This window comes from Ascaphus truei, chromosome 3, assembly GCF_040206685.1.
Source record: "Ascaphus truei isolate aAscTru1 chromosome 3, aAscTru1.hap1, whole genome shotgun sequence".
Taxonomy (NCBI): Eukaryota; Metazoa; Chordata; class Amphibia; order Anura; family Ascaphidae; genus Ascaphus; species Ascaphus truei.
In genome coordinates, this window is record NC_134485.1 from 365,118,564 (window position 1) to 365,135,675 (window position 17,112).

The 17,112-nt window shown below is 44.8% G+C and overlaps 1 long non-coding RNA gene across 1 annotated transcript; it reads right to left on the reverse strand.

Moving 5' to 3' along the window:
- Positions 1-2,378: 2,378 nt before the first annotated feature.
- LOC142491147 (uncharacterized) lies at positions 2,379-6,491 on the reverse strand. Its single transcript, XR_012800308.1, has 3 exons — positions 6,305-6,491; positions 5,846-6,095; positions 2,379-2,555 (listed from the first exon to the last, which is right to left on the reverse strand). It is a non-coding gene; the product is annotated as an uncharacterized LOC142491147 (long non-coding RNA).
- Positions 6,492-17,112: the final 10,621 nt, after the last annotated feature.

Consider the following 17,112-nt stretch of genomic DNA (forward strand, 5'->3'; position numbering starts at 1 on the left):
CGGGAATTCGATGTAATACCTTCAACTTTGGGTAGGCTTGATCTGCTTATTATACTGTTTAAGGAAATATCATACACACAAGAATGGTCTCAAGGGACTGATAACTTTTATTAACGGATTGTCAAAAATTAGAAAGAAAGGTGTGTTTGTCACCATTTCTCTCTAGCTAGAAGCTCATTAGTAGATGCACTCCGGGACTCTTAAAACATAACGTTTATTAAGTTTCAAGTTAAAATAAGGTCTACATGCATGAAAATCAAAGATATAATATGTGTAATTAAAATGGAAGGGTAGGGCTGAAGGTGTTTTGCTAAGTAGGTATTGTCCTTCAAATAGAGAGGTAAGTATGCAATATTAACACCTAATAGCCCGTAACCTAAATAAGGCAATTGTACCTCATGGTTGCCTCTAAATGTGTTGCTGTAATGTCCGATGCTGGTGCAGGTATAAAGTGCAGTCACTAGCACAGCATACCGATCAAGCCAACCTATGATTGCTTAACATGGAGCCAACCTATAGATACCTACACTTGTGAGTACAGATATAAAATTGTGGCAGACCCCGATGGAATAACAGATTGATGGTAAATCTCATAAACCACAAGACAATATAGAGTTATGGCTCTATCTCACTGTAGTGTATAACGGAGGGCTCGACACAATCATAGGTTGGTGGTATGTGGATTGAGCCTGTGCAGGTCAACAGCTCTGCACAGTATGTTATAGTAAGTCAATGTTTAGCCACAAAATAAATTGAACACTAACATATAACGTTAAAGGCGGAATACCCTATGTGCTACTGTATAAGGAGAACTGCTGCTGCAGATACAAATGTCAAAGACTAACAATCCACTATAAAAAATGCTACTATGTGTATAAATGCACTGCTACTCCTGACGAAGCCGTCTGCAAGAACGGCGAAACGCGTTGAGCGTGACCTCTTAATCAAGAAGGAGAGAGTGCCTGGGTATCCGTAGCTGTTTTCCTACCGGCGGCGCAACCGGAAGTGACGTGACGGCCCCAAGACCGGAAGTGACGAGACGGCTCCAGGCTGAATTGTACCGTGGCGGTTTGCTGACACAGAGACGCTGTGATGTGGTCTTGAGATCACCACCGTCAATGCTGTTTTCCCATTGGGATTCTGTAAGCCTCCACTTTTATCATTTTTGGATAAACTGTATTTTATTGGATACTGCATGTGTGCTTCTCTTTTCTAAAGATTATCTCCTCCGAATTGTTCCTGCTGATATATCCTATTAGGCATTGGCCTTAGTATGTGGTGTCCAGCTGGGAGCTCCTTATAACATATTTTGCTACAGGTTGCACTATGTTTGTCTTTTTTTCTTTTTAAAGGTATCTACGCTCCCCTGGTTTTTTCTTCCTATGTGTATAAATGCTGTCAGTAACCTGTGGTTGGTGATAATATAGTCCAAGAGAGGTGTAGCCAATTATTGCACTATATCCTAATAATATGCAAAAGATAATATAATGATACTGGTGCTTAAATAGCAATGCATTACTGTCCATGCCAAGAAATCCTTGTGCAGTAATATAGGCTAAGTAGGAACCTCTCTCCATGTATCGTGACACAAAGTCATATGTGCAACAAAATACACTGTTTAAGTTCAACAATGATGTAGGACAATACAAATAAAGAATGCACACGGCGGTGCCAGAGGTGAGAAATCTCAAACAACACACAGGCACGATTACCAAGCAGCATGAGAGGCTCAGACGGCACACAATTGCAAAGTTGCCTGCAAAAAGTTTGTAGCAACCTCATGGAGGATACAATTTACCAACAGTGCATTTCTCCCAGACCTCCTCCCAAATGACGTCACTACGCCAGACGCCGTAAATAAAATCATTTATTTCAAGTGTAATCCTGCACGGTCATCCCAGAATTACACAAAGATTAAACAATTTAAGTAGTTGCACCTGCCCCCACACCACCCTCACTAAGCCAAGGCATTTAACTCGTTATAAACATCTCTGCTGGGGATAGGACATTCACACAGATAAACAAAATGTTTCAGGTTCTGGGCTGATAAATTACTTACTGTCAATGTGAATTTCAAGTCCAAAAAAAAGGCATATTTTTTTTTTCCAGTAGGGCTTAATAAATGAGTGATTTTAAGGGAAACTTTATATATTTATATTTTTCTCATATTTTATCAATTTTTACATTTAAAAAATCACTACATTTTTATTTCTGTATCATGTTGCATTATAATTAGACCTTGCATGTGTCATTAAGTCGGGGAAGAAACCCCCCCAAAAATATGAATACATTTGGGGGGGGGGGAATTCTAATCAATAACTACATATATTTCTCTATGAGGTAGCATACTGTCATATAGTTTTTTTTTTGGGGGGGTGGGCAAAACTCTTTTAATATTGTCTGTGTAGTTGTTGCATCTTTGTACAGTCAGTATGTCGTTCCAGAAACTCATTAATCCTTGTATTAATTCCTCCTTTTTGGACGGTTTAACAACCTTTCTGAAATGATCCTTCAGCGCATGCCACACCAATTCTATGAAGTTCAAGTCTGGTGATCTGAAATGGGAGGGAGAAAAAATGGTGATTAAGTTGAACAGACAAAAACAGTTTAAAACAATGAGAAAAGTGCATGTATACTGGAGCACTTACTCCGGTGGCATCTTAACCCAGTTGATACCGCTTGCAAGAATATAGGCAGTAGAGGTGGTATGTCCAATAGAAAAAACGAATGGCGCACAGCCAGGGAGCCAGGTGTGGAATAAAAAACTTTTCTTTTATTGCAGCATGGTGAGAGACAAATTCACCCCCTTGAGGGACACAGACAAAGCCCTCCTACGCGTTTCGGACCAACGGGTCCTTTATCAAGGAGTATGGGATATGCTCGAAGTGGGCACCTTAAATACCTGATTCTTAATAGGGAAATTACAAAAATCTGTGTAAAAATAATCCGCGGGCCTACTGCGCATGCGCGTGACATCATCCGGGGCGCCGCTCCAACAACCCATAGGGATTGTGGGTAAGAATCGCCCTCAGTCGTCGCCCGCGCATGCTCACAAAGGATCGCGAGGTAATAAAGTATTCCCTTACTCTCCGCCTCCGCTCCCGCCCCTAGTGACGTCACCACGCAATTCTGATTGGTAGAGGCATACCGCTGCACCACCAATAGATATGCTGGGCAGCCGAGGCAGCTCCAATCACGGGGTCACATGGATGTACACAAAGGGTGCAGGCAGATGGCAGAGATGAGTTGGATCTATAAAGAAATACAATAATAGCAAACTAATAAAGAGAAATAAGTTGTTATATGCTCTTATTGACAATGGTGCACCTCCTTACAGCAGATCCCATATGTAAAAAGACATACAGTGGTGAGTACCGGATCTAGAATCCATGTAAACATAATGGTGTCATTCTAAACATACATACACAAACATTATTAAAAACAATTTGAAAATCAACAAGACTTAGTGTTTGTCTTATTTATCAATGTCTCCAAGGGTGAAAGAAGATGAACTGTACCTTTATGTAAAGTACATGTCCTTTAGATATTTAATTTAGTTGTATAAAATACATATCCTTCAAATATTTAATTTCTTAATAATTCTCAGATGAAATCAAAATGCTTGCCATGAACAAAAATACCATTCTAATGGGGGGCAGAGAGCCACATAAATTCTACATCATAAGGGCTCCAACAGTTTGTTAGTGTCCAATGCATATTTAATGAGATGGAATAATTACGGAAAGAAGCTGCCAACTATACACTTGTTTCTTTTCATAGTCAGTGCGGTCCCTATCGTATTTGACCTGTTTTTTTGCTGTAATGTCTTCCTCTGCTTTCAGCACTGTTTCTGACAGTATCCTGTCATAATTCTTAAACCCTTCCAGGTCCTTAAATTTTTGCAACTGTGATTGGAGATCCTTAATTTGTGTTTGCAGATGTTTCCTTTCATTCACTTTTTGCTCTACAATGAGCTCCATAAGTTTGAAACTGCACTGGTCTAATGCAAGAACCCACTGCTGTTCAAACTGAGGAGTGGTGAACCCAAATGTTGGAACTTTTTTTTTTTTTTTCTTAAAAAATAAAAAATAACTGAAAAATATCAAATAATGGTTTAACCTTTTATGAGTAATACCGTATAATCATACTGGTCTTATCTTTCTGTAAGAATCTAATTATATATTGCTTTAAGATGCAAAATCATAAAACTATATGAAGTATGACTGCTATTTTGCTGTAGGAATAACATATTGTTTCATGATGCAAAGGTTTAAAATCATGTGAAGTATTGCTCTGCTACAACACTGTCTTCTGAAACCTTCTTTCCGTAATTATTCCATCTCATTAAATATGCATTGGACACTAACAAACTGTTGGAGCCCTTATGATGTAGAATTTATGTGGCTCTCTGCCCCCCATTAGAATGGTATTTTTGTTCATGGCAAGCATTTTGATTTCATCTGAGAATTATTAAGAAATTAAATATTTGAAGGATATGTATTTTATACAACTAAATTAAATATCTAAAGGACATGTACTTTACATAAAGTTACAGTTCATCTTCTTTCACCCTTGGAGACATTGATAAATAAGACAAACACTAAGTCTTGTTGATTTTCAAATTGTTTTTAATAATGTTTGTGTATGTATGTTTAGAATGACACCATTATGTTTATATGGATTCTAGATCCTGTTTATGTACTCACCACTGTATGTCTTTTTACATATGGGATCTGCTGTAAGGAGGTGCACCATTGTCAATAAGAGCATATAACAACTTATTTCTCTTTATTAGTTTGCTATTATTGTATTTCTTTATAGATCCAACTCATCTCTGCCATCTGCCTGCACCCTTTGTGTACATCCATGTGACCCCGTGATTGGAGCTGCCTCGGCTGCCCAGCATATCTATTGGTGGTGCAGCGGTATGCCTCTACCAATCAGAGGTGCGTGGTGACGTCACTAGGGGCGGGAGCGGAGGCGGAGAGTAAGGGAATACTTTATTACCTCGCGATCCTTTGTGAGCATGCGTGGGTGACGACTGAGGGTGATTCTTACCCACAATCCCTATGGGTTGTTGGAGCGGCGCCCCGGATGACATCACGCGCATGCGCAGTAGGCCCGCGGATTATTTTTACACAGATTTTTGTAATTTCCCTATTAAGAATCAGGTATTTAAGGTGCCCACTTCGAGCATATCCCATACTCCTTGATAAAGGACCCGTTGGTCCAAAACGCGTAGGAGGGCTTTGTCTGTGTCCCCCAAGGGGGTGAATTTGTCTCTCACCATGCTGCAATAAAAGAAAAGTTTTTTATTCCACACCTGGCTCCCTGGCTGTGCGCCATTCGTTTTTTCTATTGGATGTACTTGGATTCTGGATCCTTCATGGCTGGCACGCTGGCAGAGGAACCCTGGAGGTGACGTGAGTGGGGTTTATTGGTTTAGACTGCTATAGTTAAGTTTGACTGCTGTCATTGTGATGCTTACAAGTCTACATGTACCTACCCACTCCCACTGGTATCTCCAGGGTTAATACTGAATTACCCATGTAATTGGAGGAAGTTGCTGCGGTTTGAGCACCCCAATCTTCCTATCTAAGTAGAGGTGGTATGTTTACGTAGGGTCATTGTCCTGGAAGTACCGATGACCACCAGATGGGAAATCATGCCTAATGTATTCAACAATACGGGTGACTATTTGCTCTTGGAAAAATACTTTGTCCATGATTCCAGGAACAAGAGAAGAAATAATTATGTTAAAACTGAACATTAGGGTACAGAAAACACTACAGTTGTACTGTACAGTGCATAAGGCTACAGCATGTGACTTTGTGCATTATTTTACCCTCAAATATTATTATGCATCCTGGTCCACGTCTAGAGATTGCACCCCACACATGCATCTTCACTGGGTGCTTGGGACACGGCTTCAGAGACGGGCGTCCTTTTTTGTGGAATGCAAATGTGGCAAATCTCTTAAGAGCTACAGTTGTCTCGTCAGAAAAGATGACATCCTGAAAAGTCTCTCCACTTTCGATGCCCGTGCTTGGTCCAGTCTTTTTACCTTATTGGCATCCCTTATCATTGGATACACTCTGTAATAACAAGGAAGAATTTTACTGGTACAGTAAAACCCCACTTTTATTTAAGTACAAAAGTGTACAGTACAACACTTTGCCTGTACTGTCCTAACTACTGCACAGTAATTACAGTATCAACCCTTTTCTGTCATTCTGTTCTGTCACTTTGCATACTACAGTATTGCATTATACTATACAGTACTTTATTACAGTAATACACTTACTTGACACGTTCATATTTCCATCCCAATTGGCATCTCATCACCCTGATGCTGGTCTCAGATGCTGTGATATTGTGACTGTTCTCTAGAGCAGTCTTGACTCTTGCTGCACAGCACTCATCATTAGCCTCACTGATTTTGTCCACAGACGATTTGCCGACCTACAGTTTAAAGGAAAAAAGGAGAATGAGTAATTAAAGCAGAAAGAAAAAACATTTTTTTATATTTTCTTCTCTATGTACGATAGCACAGTAATTGCTTGGCACTACAAGAATTGAACCGAAAACAAGTAAACAAAAACATGCTTTTTGATATGCAAGAAGCTTTTTGAGTAATACAGTAATTGCAGAAAGAAACCAAAAATACTTACTCTGTTGTGACTGGGGGACTCAGATTTACACTTTTTACCTGACCATGGGCATGATAGCTGACAGTGCTTTGTGCTAAATCGAGGCCGGAATTCAGTAACCAGCGTTTGATCTGTAAAATTCCGTGTCCTCTCTTGTACATGTCCTGTATTCTCATGCTGAGTGTTACGCCGGTGCTGCCCGCAGACCAGACCCGTCCCCTGTGCTGAGGTGGGACGTAGGGATACACGTACCCGCAGCAAAGGGAGCGTGTCCGGAGTGTGGTGTTATTGTTGCCAGGCCAGGTATAGTAGTGAAGACAATACTTGCCGGTATTGGTAGTAGAGAAGGAGTAGTTATTGCCGTTGCCAAGATCAGGGATGCCAGAAGTCACGAAGTCCAAGTAGAGCCAAAGTCGAGAGCCAGAGGGGGTAGTCGTCCAATCTGCGTCAATACCTGAGGAGTCACTGATAGAAAAGTCAAATGCTTCCATACAGAACTATGTCGAGCGACGAGTGATGGGAAGCACAGGCATAATAAAGCTGGGCAGGCCAATGGGAAAAGGGGGCAGGCCTGGAGGACTGCAAGGAGTCCTCCCTGATAGGAGAGAGGTGTTACAGCCCAGCTGAGTGTAATCATTGATTTGCCTAGAACTGTGTGATGCTTGGGGTCGACGCCTCACTGTAGCAGCAGTGGTTAAAAGTGCTCTGTTAGGCGTGTGCTCTGTAAACTGAGAATGTATGCACATAACGTCTGGGGCTGGCGTGCGTGGTGGAGGTTGTGAACGCGACCGGCGCTGAGCAGAGAAATCACCGAGGGGAGTGATCCCACGACGGCGGCAGGGGCGAGGAGCCGTGGAGACCGGTAAGGCAGGATTGTTTAGTGTGTCCAGGGACTCCTTGCGGGGAGGGAGTGCTTTGTGTGAGAAGCGAGGAGAACGCCGATTCCTGACAGTACCCCCCTCTTCAGGAACGGCCTCAGGACGGTCCAAGAATGGTTTCTCTGAAAACTTTTTCCTGAAGGACTTAAGAAGGGCCGGGACATGAATGTCCTTTGAAGGTACCCAGGATCTCTCTTCAGGGCCAAAGCCCTTCCACTGCACCAAGAACTGAAGCTGACCCCTGGATAGGCGAGTATCCAAAAGAGAGTGAACTTCATATTCCTCGTTATTTTGTACAGTAATGGGATCCGGTTTACGAGTCTGATCCGGAAAGAAGTGACTGGAGATAAATGGTTTTAAGAGGGACACATGGAAGACATTGGGAATCTTCATACTGGGTGGTAGTTGGAGCCGGAATGCCACAGGATTGATTTGTTCACAAATAGGGAAGGGACCCAGGAACTTAGGTGCCAGTTTAGGAGATGGTACCTTGAGGTGGATATTCCTAGAGGAGAGCCATACCAAATCCCCTGGTTTGTAACTGGGCGCCGAACGACGACGACGATCGGCCTGTAGTTTCGATCTGCGGGAGGAGTTGAGAAGGGTAGACAGAATCCTGGACCATGCAGTTTGGAGGGAAGAAATGCGTTCATCTACGGCTGGTACTCCAGAAGGAATGTTGGGGATGGGAAGACAGGGAGGGTGGAACCCATAATTTATAAAGATGGGTGACTCCCGGGTGGACTCATTTTTTGCAGAATTGATGGCATACTCTGCCCAAGAGAGGAGTTGAGCCCAATCATCCTGAAAATCGGATATAAAACATCTCAGGTACTTCTCCAGGGATTGATTGATTCTCTCCGTTTGTCCATTGGACTGAGGATGATAGGCGGAGGAGAAGGAAGAAGAGATGCCCAATCTCTTCGTGAAAGCTCTCCAAAATTTGGATACGAACTGAGAACCTCTGTCAGAAACAATGGACGAAGGGATCCCATGAATCCGGAAAATCTGCTCCGTAAAGATATCAGCAAGGGCGGGGGAGGTGGGTAATCCTTTAAGTGGAATGAAATGGGACATCTTCGAGAACCTGTCCACGACCACCAAGATAGTGTTCATTCCTCTGGACCTGGGCAACTCCACGATGAAGTCCATAGAAATGTGGGACCAGGGGCGGTCGGGAACTGCAAGGGGTAACAGAAAACCCTGAGGCTTTTGACGGAGAGTCTTGCTTTGAGCGCACGTGGGGCATGCGCGGGTAAATTCCAGAATATCTTGAGACATCCTTGGCCACCAGAAATTCCGACGAATGAGATCAGTAGTCTTCTTAAAACCTGGATGACCTGCAGATTTAGAGGAGTGACCCCAAGACAGGACCTCTGGAACAAATTTGGATGGTACAAAGAGTTTGTTGTCGGGAACGACCAAGTCCTTGGGAATGCGTCACTGGGAGTGCAAAATCTTGTCAAGATTCTTGAAAGTAGACGTGGCGAGAATCCTCTCATGTGGAAGGATAGTCTCCAACGATTCCTCTGGCCTCTCCTCAGAAGAATGTATTCGGGAGAGTGCGTCTGCCTTTACGTTCTTGGTCCCGGGGATATAGAACAGGTGAAAATCGAATCGAGAAAAAAAAAAAGAGCCCAATGAGCCTGTCGTGGACCAAGGCGTCAAGCATTCTCTATGTAAAGAAGGTTCTTGTGGTCCGTGAGAATAGTAAACGGCTCTTTCGACCCCTCCAGCAGGTGTCTCCACTCTTGAAGAGCCATCTTCACGGCCAGAAGTTCCCTGTTACCCACGTCATAGTTCCTCTCGGCAGACGAGAATTTCTTGGAAAAATATGCACAGGGATGTAACTTATCTTGGGACGTGGGTCTCTGAGACAGAACGGCACCAGCGCCGCAATCAGAAGCGTCGACCTCCAGTACAAAGGGAAGTTCAATGTCGGGATGGAGGAGAATAGGTGCAGATATAAAGGCTTCCTTGAGTGTCTCGAATGCGGAGATGGCCTCGGATGACCAAGCAGAAGGATCAGCTCCTTTTTTGGTGAGCGCAGTAAGGGGTGCCACAATGGTGGAAAAACTCCGTATAAACTTACGATAATAATTAGCGAAGCCTAAAAAACGTTGTATGGCCTTGAGAGAATTGGGTCTTGGCCATTCAGTGACCGCTTGAAGTTTACCGGAGTCCATCATAAACCCCTCATCGGAAATGATATACCCCAGGAACGGGGTAGAGGTCGTATGAAAGGTGCACTTCTCCAGTTTAGCATATAAATGATGTTCACGGAGACGGGAAAGGACGTAGGAGGTGTGGTGTACTGCACCGACACACTTTATTCGAGCAAATACCCGGTATGTACCTGGCAGATACCTGGAATGCGCCACTCCTCACCTCTGACAAGCCCCGTTGCATTTGCCTTCCCAGCCTGGGTTCATGCCTGGCTGATGGGTGGCTGATCTGTTAAATGATAATGATTAGGATTTAATAGGCTGCAATGCTTCGCGTGTCTACCAGATGGCATAAATTCATGAATTTTAATGCAGTATATATATATGTACTGTGCAGTATTGCAGCCAGCGGGAATAAAATTCTTCAATCCCTGCTTGGAAAATAACCCAATGCACTCGGGCAGAAAACAGTCACAAACCTCAATACACCCGGGTATACCCGAATTCGTGGGACTAGCCAAGCTCGAATAAAGTGTGTCGCCAGTGTATATGGTCCTGGAGATCTTTGGAAAAAATCAGGATATCATCCAAGTATACAATAACAAAAATATTGAGTACCTTACGAAAGACGTCGTTGATGAAATCCTGGAAGACCGCGGGAGCATTACATAAGCCGAAAGGCATTACCAGATATTCGTAGTGTCCACTACGCGTGTTGAAGGCCGTCTTCCATTCATCCCCCTTCCTGATGCGCACCAGGTTATAGGCACCACGTAGATCCAACTTGGAAAAAATCTTGGCCCCCTGTAATTTATCGAACAGTTCGGTAATAAGGGGAAGGGGGTAACGATTTTTAATAGTGATGTGGTTTAAACCCCTGTAGTCCATGCAAGGCCTCAACGACCCATCCTTTTTCTTGACGAAGAAAAACCCAGCCCCTGCTGGGGAATTGGAGTGACGAATAAAGTCTTTCTTGAGATTCTCCTGGATATATTCATCCATAGCGTGAGATTATGGTAATGACAAGGGGTAGGTCTTGGTCTTGGGTAGGGAGTAACCAGGAACTAAATCGATTGGACAATCGTAAGTCCTGTGTGGCGGCAAGAGGTCTGACTGTACCTTATTGAAAACGTCCCGGAATTGATGGTAAACGGAAGGTAGAATAACTTCGGGAACAGAGGTATTGGCCAGCAGTTGATGAGTCTCGTCTGACCTCGGCCTCCAGGAAATGGGAGCGGAGGAAGTCCAGTCAATAAGAGGATTGTTAAGTTGTAGCCAAGGACGACCAAGGGTGATGGATATCCCAGGAGCGTGAATGGCATCGAGAACTAAGGTCTCCTTGTGTAGATGTGAAGACAGAAGCAAGGGAGCCGTCACTAAGGAGATGTGGGCCGGGGTAAGAGGACGTCCATCGATACCGACAAGTGCGATGGGAACCTTCTTTCTCACTAGTGGTATGCGGTTAACCCTGGCGAATTCTAGATCCACAAAGTTTCCTCCAGCTCCTGAGTCAATGAAAGCGGCGGTAGAAGTTTTGAACTTATCACCTGAAAGGAAGACTGGAAATGTAAGTTTCTTAGGGAGTTCACCTTTAAGAAGGGGACATGGAGACATTACACCCAGAGAGAGCCCCTCTGTACTCACTGGGTGTTCCCGTTTTCCCGGACACAATGGACACTCCCGAACCCGAAGTTCCATGGATCCGCAGTAGAAACACAATCCCCCGGCGTGGCGGAACTGCCGTATCGGTGTGCGGATGCGTTGTACCCCCAATTGCATTGGCTCTGGCAACTCCAGTGCATGACGAAGAGGTGTGGTAGCACTTGAGGGAGCAGGAGTGCTGCTGAGAGTACTGGAGAACGGAACTTGAAAGTTATGGAAGCGAGCGAGCTGACGCTCTGAGCGGCATACCTGGATGCGTTGATCCACTCGGATGGCCAAATCAATCAGGACCTCCAGTTGATCTGGCCTGGATTGGCGAGAGAGTTCATCCTTGATGGAATCTGCCAGGCCTTGCCAGAATACGGAGACGAGAGCCTCTTGTCCCCAGTTAGTTTCGGCTGCAAGAGTCCGGAATTCCACAGCATACTGCGTCACCGTTCGCCGTCCCTGCGTGATCTGGAGGAGAGAAACAGATGCCATCTCCCGACTAGCGGGGGAATCGAATACCCGTTGAAACTCGGCTTTAAATGCTGGGTAATCTTGGGTAAGGTCAGAACGTCGCTCCCAAACCGGGGAAGCCCAAGCCAGGGCACTGCCAGTGAGGAGGATATAAATGTAGGCTACTGCAATGTAGAAACTGCTGTAGTTCGGTCTGGTCTGCGTCTTGTGGGCTCGACATAATGTTACGCCGGTGCTGCCCGCAGACCAGACCCGTCCCCTGTGCTGAGGTGGGACGTAGGGATACACGCACCCGCAGCAAAGGGAGCGTGTCCGGAGTGTGGTGTTATTGTTGCCAGGTATAGTAGTGAAGACAATACTTGCCGGTACCGGTAGTAGAGAATGAGTAGTTATTGCCGTTGCCAAGATCAGGGATGCCAGAAGTCACGAAGTCCAAGTAGAGCCAAAGTCGAGAGCCAGAGGGGGTAGTCGTCCAATCCGCGTCAATACCTGAGGAGTCACTGATAGAAAAGTCAAATGCTTCCATACAGAACTATGTCGAGCGACGAATGATGGGAAGCACAGGCATTATAAAGCTGGGCAGGCCAATGGGAAAAGGGGGCAGGCCTGGAGGACTGCAAGGAGTCCTCCCTTATAGGAGAGAGGTGTTACAGCCCAGCTGAGTGTAATCATTGATTTGCCTAGAACTGTGTGATGCTTGGGGGCGACGCCTCACTGTAGCAGCAGTGGTTAAAAGTGCTCTGTTAGGCGTGTGCTCTGTAAACTGAGAATGCATGCACATAACGTCTGGGGCTGGCGTGCGTGTAGGAGGGCGTGAACGCGACCGGCACTGAGCAGAGGAATCGCCGAGGGGAGTGATCCCGCGACGGCGGCAGGGGCGAGGAGCCGTGGAGACCGGTAAGGCAGGATTGTTTAGTGTGTCCAGGGACTCCTTGCGGGGAGGGAGTGCTTTGTGTGAGAAGCGAGGAGAACGCCGATTCCTGACACTGAGATCCTTTGAAATAACTTTCTTCAGCATTGCTGCTTTAGAAAATAAATCAAGCACAGAGGAATGTATATTCGATGGTACATTCAATATGCATTCAATCAACAGAAGTGATGGTGTATTTATAATGTAATGGAGCTCGATCGACATGTTAAGTACACCCACTTTTAACACCGGCAGCTCATGTCCATGCCCGGCAAAAAATTCAAATAGGGCACAGTGCATAAAAGGTGACACAAAATGCATAGCCTCCCACACGCTGATCTCTATCTGAACCAAGTCTTAAACAGATACTGTATTGTGCATTCTTCCATCTGCTTCCATGGATCAACCCCGATTCTACCTGCTTTCTTCTGCTGTGTCGACCACGAGAAAGTAAAAAAGTCAGAAGCTGTTTTCAAGCTAAAGCCAAAGGTGTCTAGAGAAAAGGTTCCGAAGGCTCCCAAGGCAACGAACCTTGGCCCTTATTATGTGAAGAAGAAAATGGCCAAAATCAACTAGGATCAACTTATTTCGATGGGCACCAGAAGTGCCCCGCAACCATCGAAGCTGAATCGAATGTTCCGGACCTTTGACTGCCATCGCCCACTGCCACCGATTCCAAAACATCCGTCTGCTCTGACCCTTTGTCCACGGATGCTCGTCCGGAAACCCCCAGCTCACCTGATTCAGCTGATCTCTATCTGAATGAGCTCTTTAACAGATACTGTACTGTGCATTTTTCCATCTGCTTCCATGGATCAACCCCGATTCTACAGACGCAGGAACCTGCTTTCTTCTACTGTGCCGACCACAAGAAAGCGAAAGTCGGAAGCTGTTTTCAAGCCAAAGGTGCCTAGAGAAATGGTTCCGAAGACTCCCAAGGCAACGAACCCTGGTCCTTATTATATGAAGAATAAGATGGCCAAAATCAACGGGATCAACTTTTTGGACAGGCACCAGAAGTTCCCCTGCACCCACCGAAGCCGAATCGGACGTCCCGGACTTTTGACTGCTATCGCCCACTCTGACCTTTTGTCCACTGATGCTCGTCCGGAAACCTCCAGCTCACCTGCTCCAGCACCCCATCCATGCCGATGCTCGTCTGGAAAGCCCCAGCTCACCTGCTCCAGCACCCATCCACACCGTTGTTCGTCCCGAAGCCCCCAGATCACCTCCTCCAGTCACAGCCACAGCCACATAGATGTTCATATGGGTGACACCAGCACTCCTTGCACCAGATCCAGCTCGGTCGCCCGCATGCTGGATGTTTTCAGCGGTATCGAAATCACTGACAACTCAACAAACAATGCAGGGACCGAATAGAGGCCAAGATGGATCGTTTTTTGGAGACCATGATGAATATGGATAGATGCATGGGTGTAGTCTGGATAAGATTGAGAGGAACATTGCAGGGCTCTATTCTTTGCTTGGAGTCCCTGCCCCTGTATGTCCGATGCAGGAACAAGAGGGTGGATTTGACCTTCCTGGTGCCAACACCAAGCACACCACGGGAACCCCCACACTTACCCCTCTGTCTCCAGGATACACATATACCCTTCTGTTGGAGGAGATGACAACCCCGGCTAGACCACGACATGAAAAAAGCATCCTCTCCGACCATCTTCCCCCGCCTGCTGCCAGAAGCACACCCACTCCAGCACCCAGGATTGTACAGCTCACACACATCATGCTGAGAGACCTGCCCCAGAGCGTCTGAGAGAAATACAAGATCAGATGTGGTGGTCTACCTCAGAGATATGCCCAGTTCATCTTTAAACACCACGTCAGTTTTGAGCTGCACAGCGAGTGGACCCAAAATGTCAATTATGAAGGCAATAAATACAGGAGGGCTCTTCCAGCAAATTTAAGGAGAACAATTATGGAGGAAGCGAAGTTCTATTTTAAAGCTACCAGTCTTCTTCTGACAACCGTGAGCAACAGACACAAAAATCTGACGTTTCGATCCCCAGAGGGGACACCCCCAGGAAGAAGATCCCTCTGGGGATCGAAACGTCGGATTTTTGTGTCTGTTTCAATGCATTATTTTGCTGACTTACCTCTGAGTGCTCTCTCTCTTTGCTGTTCTGCTGCCCTGCTGGATGGTAACACTGCAAAAATCCCTGCAGTGAGAGCACGTGCCGGGCCTGAAACAACTGTCCCAGCTCTTCCGCCCCCCCAACCAGCCACGTAACCCCTGAGGGGTGCTCGTGGAGCCCAGTGTTCCACAGAACACCGATTGAAAATTACTGGTATAGGGAAATGATTCAGCACAAGGATAAGAGCCCATTAAACTTGGTTACTGGACATAAGCAGAAAATAAATTGACATGCATCAAGGAATACATTTTGGAAGGCTTCTATTCTCAGTGCCAGTGAATAGCACCACTTAGTAAAAATGGGCCACAGTACTTTTTTAATGTAATGTAGATAGCGTTATATGTATAGCGATTGGCTTTTATAAAATATCACATTCCCCTTCCTATAAAATATACAGTATTATGGCTTAGATGTCGCTAAACAGTATTAACTAGAAATGGTTCACATGCCTTTATGGAAAAACACTAAGTTGGCCGAGCTTAATTATTTATTTACTTGGTTTCATTGCTTATTACTATGTTTACTGTTTTTAAATGGCTAGTTACAAATCTACTACCTTCTGCCTAATATAACTCACAAAACTTATCTCTCTCAATATCCAAAGCACTAAAGGTAAATGGCGTCTGGAAATGTGCATCGTTTGAGTTGCTACTTTTACACTTAAAGAAACCAAGGCCACATTCTCTTTAGATGTTCCCAGAAGATATGATGTTATTTTTAGACATTTGGAATAGATTACGTTAATTGAACTTTATTTTTAGGACAAAAACAAGTTAAATGTTAATGATCAAATATCAAATACCTGAGCCGAAAAGGAGACCTCAAAAGTTAACAGCTGGTTTCTGTTTTTTATTGTCACGGTCATTTTTCTTTAAAAAATAATATCAGATCACTCAATATTCTAATACTAATAATAAGAATGAATAACACTTAACTTTAAAATTAGGCATATCCTATATGGCAGGCATATGCTTATAGGGCTCCATGTTAAAATGGAATAGAAGCAAAAGGTGACACTTTGTGCTCATTTGCATATCATTTCCCAGAATCCCTGGCTGCAGTGGTATGCTAAGAGATAATGGTGAAAAGCAGGGCTGCAGACCTATCTAAGACATGTGAATGTGCTCATAAGTGATACAGTATTTTTATTTGCTGTACATTGTTTTGTATAAATGTTTTCCCTTAGTGCACCTTTCCAACTTAAAGTTTTTATTGGTTATTTCAAGCAGAGATATACAGAAATAAAACATCAGAGAATGAGTGTTGGAGGGGGGTGGGAAGGAGGGGGAGGAGAACGGAAAAAAGTGGGGTTACAGAGGGTGGGGAGGAACAGCGCAACAGTGTTTACGGTGTTTTACACAGTTTTAACTTTAAAATACCAAGGGAAACCACGTCCCTAAACAGCACAGCTTGTCACCTGGTGGCTGTTCTGGTTAGAGGGACAGGAGTAGGACGGAGGGAGCAAAAATGAAGGAAACGTGAAAAAACGAATAAAAGGAGAAAAAAGAAAGCAAAAGTGAGCATGGATGCGTCTTAAGCGAGACAATCCTAATGGTCATCTGCCCATGGAAGCAAACATTTGGGGTGGTGGGGAACAAAAAAAGAACACAGGCAACTGTGTCTTCAAGGACTCTGACATGGTTACGGGTAGTGGTCAGGACTAGAATTGGCCATGCTCCAATCCCGGTACTTCTCAGGCCTTTGAGTCTGCTGTAAGGGCAAGGCTAACTTATTCTCTTACCAAGAGTACAAATTTCACATGTAAACCATTAACAACCTTATTACAACTTGAAACTGAAAACATAGAGCAACATTTCAATATACACTAGAATACTTTTGCATTTGCTTTCTTTAAAATAATCTTTCGGGAAACTCCAGGTTGGGAGCTCTCCCAACCCTAAGGCCTGGTCACTCAACCTTACAACACTCTTATCATGACCCTGTCCGCCTAGGAGGCCTCACATAGGTCCCTAATTCGTGGTTGACAGGGCTGTTGGGTCAGTTAACCAGAGCAATCCTGGACTCTGGATTCGTGCTTAAGGTGCATGAGAGTGTCCACTGAACCAAGGGCAAACACTGTAAGGGGGGGGGGTGTACTATGGGCCTTCCCTGGTCTCATTCCCTTTACCTCACAGAGATTCCTTCTTTGTGCGAGGTTGGAGGACGCAAGATCCGCGTAGACTTGTAGGGGTATATTTTGGAACCCGAGGTCCCCGGAGCCTCTCGTCACCATGC